General features: G+C 32.8%; 1 pseudogene; it reads left to right on the top strand.

Moving 5' to 3' along the window:
• Nucleotides 1-2,207: 2,207 nt before the first annotated feature.
• LOC149140692 (uncharacterized) lies at nucleotides 2,208-2,707 on the top strand (annotated as a pseudogene).
• Nucleotides 2,708-2,966: the final 259 nt, after the last annotated feature.

Below are 2,966 nucleotides of genomic sequence, written 5' to 3'. Positions count from 1 at the left end.
TTTAGTTCTCAAAGGATTGGATAGACAACAAAGTTCAAATCAACTACAAGAAATATGAGCTCAACATGTCATATGTAGGAATGGAACCCAGGTGAGAATCGTAATGTCATTCCTCTCTATTTTTAGGTTGATATTCTTAGCGTTTCTCCATATTTAGAATTAATATTATCAACTATATATCATCTACACTCTTCTCTAATAAACTTGTCCTGATAATAAATTTGGATTTGGATTTGAAATGTTGATATAAAAAATTAATACTATGGATCTTTTGGAAAACCATTCAAATAATGAAAATGCAATGACATGAAAATTATGTTTGCATTGATACATCCTTAATTGTGTAGGTTTCCCTATATCGGATTACCTCATACCAGAATTTGTATTTTTTTAATAGGGGTAGATGACATTTTTTTTCTTATTACATTTTATCCATCACTCTGTTGTAGAGAAAGTTGTATATTGTCATTCGAATGTATTTATGTATCAGTCTCATACAACCATCATATATGTTTTCAATTTAATCAGTTTTAGTAAAATTAACATGGACTCGTCTTTGATTCATCCATTGTCCTGTGTAACTGGACCTAATTTGAGATGAGGCAGTTTTTGAAAATTGTTACTGTTGTCATTTGTCAGTTAGTCTTGTAAGTTGTGTGTAAGGATGCATTTTTATGTATAACACTTTGGTAATAAAAATATTTTTTCATTAATTTTTTTGGCAAATGTAAATGTAGTTAGAGGAAAAGTTTTAGCTCACTAAATGTTGTGGCAATTTTCAGTTAAATTGCATCAAGGTACAAGTGTATAAGGTCTTGATTGATAGGATGTGTTTTAATAATTTTTCCATTTCATTTTTTATTTTTGTTTTCTTCTCTTACCTTGTTTTAGCAATGCCAATGTTTGTAAACGTTCTTCATGTTATCTTCTAGATCACTTCATTTTTGTACTCTTTGATATCTATGAGCTGGTCATTGAATCTCTCCCTATGTTTATGTTAACATTTTGAATTGTTTCATTCATTGCAACATCCCTTTACAATGTACTTCCATACTGCTGTAATTATTGTTAACTGATATTATTGTTATTTTGACAAGGTTCGAAGAGTCACAATGGGAGCTCATCTTATCAAAATGAGCAAGATAAAAAAGATTCTTCATAGTTTTCACCATTGCCAATGATGATGCAGTAAGAATTTTCCATGCAACAATTACAATTTAAACAGACATTGCTTATGCAACAGTCGATGGCTACATAGCAGGTGGCCATTAGGGCTGCATCAATGAAGTCTACAATTTAAATGGCATCATCTAGGACTGCAAAAATAATTAAAACCCTTAAAGTAGATGGAGATGATATTGATGAAAAGGCGACAACTGAAAAATCAATGTACACATTCACTTAGTGTCTCTTCTTTTAATTATATTGAAGCTACTTCCTTCTTATGTAGATAACATTATTTATATTGGGGTTGTCTTTTATGTGAATAAAATTTATATGTTGGAGTTCCTTTCTTCTCGCATGAATAAAATTATTATATTGGAGGCTTATGTGAAAATTTATAATTGCAAATGACTTGTCCGGATCTCCTTCTAGTTCACGTAACAAATCACACTCTAGGTCAAGGTTCCCAGAAAGATATCAACATGGTTAGCACTCTCAACCACCTCCAATTCAATATTAGTGAGACCACCACTCTAGATCACCAGTGAGAGCATATTGTGGCCATGAGCCTCTTGATATGCAAAGGAAAAGGAGTTGGGGTAGAAGCAAAAGTAGGATAATAAAGTCACCGCGAGCATACTCAAGGTCCCTGAGGCATCACAGTGAAATGAGGAATTCTCCTAATATGCACAAGGAATTGAAAAATTCTCTAGATGCTCAAGGTTTATGTCAAAAGAGTTCAGAGAAAACATTATGTACAATGAGGATGTGTCAAAAAATCTTCAAGAAAGTTCAAGGAAACTAGTAAAAGAGGTTAACAAGGTGGTGGAGGAACATGATGGTCTTCAGGATATTGAGGAAATTAAGGAAGAAAATTATGATAAAGGCACTGATAAACCAAAAAATTATAGAAACAATCTAATAAAAGGGGAAAGAAACTGACAAGGATAATGTCAGGGAAGAAAGTATACAAAACTATTAATAAATATAAATATAATTATAGTGACAAAATGAAGATATCTACGAAAATTGATGATAAATTGATGTAGATGGAGAGAATTGTTATTGAGGAAGAGAATATTAAAGAGAATAGAACACATACAAAAGATAGTATTGTAGAAGATGATGGAGAGAATTTTACAAAAAATAAATCACATAGAAAGGAGAAAAGAGAAATGAGGATGAATATGAAGTGGAATAAAAGAGGTGACATAAGAAGGATAGGAGACCAATGTATATTGATTTCAAGGAGATGAAATAAAAGAGTCAGAAGAGGAAGGAAAATGAAAAATATTATGAGGTAAACGAGGCATCAAAATGGTATAAAGAACGTAGCAAGGAGGACCATCACCATGACAAATTGGATAAAAAGAGGAGAAAATACAAATATGGGCCAATGTCCCCCTCTAATTCATTAGAAGGCTCGGGAATGGAGGACATTGAAAGAGGCAATAGCTCTCACAGAAAATACCATATTCGACACAGTAGGAAGTATCGAGGAGTTTCCAAGTTGGTTGATCCTCGCCGTAATCTTAAACACTGAAAAATTTGGCTGGCTAGAAGTTGTTGACATTTTCAATGAGCTCTAAATGAGAGTATTCATATCCGATGGTGCTCAGAAAATCATGTCACAATCTGGTTCCTGAAAGGTTTGCTTGGAACTGGATTTTGAGCCAGTGCAAATTCCAAATGCTTTTTGATTGCAGGATTATGATCGGCATTATGCTAGGGGATTGGCTATTGTTAGAACTTAATTACTGAATTTGCAATGGAGGAATTGTGTAATTGAATCCTTCATACTT

Source organism: Pinus tabuliformis, chromosome X (assembly GCF_031772625.1).
Source record: "Pinus tabuliformis cultivar Carrire ecotype Pingquan chromosome X, CPIR1, whole genome shotgun sequence".
Classification (NCBI taxonomy): domain Eukaryota; kingdom Viridiplantae; phylum Streptophyta; class Pinopsida; order Pinales; family Pinaceae; genus Pinus; species Pinus tabuliformis.
The sequence above is the reverse complement of the archived record's forward strand: the minus strand, read 5'-3'. Positions and strand labels throughout refer to the sequence as shown.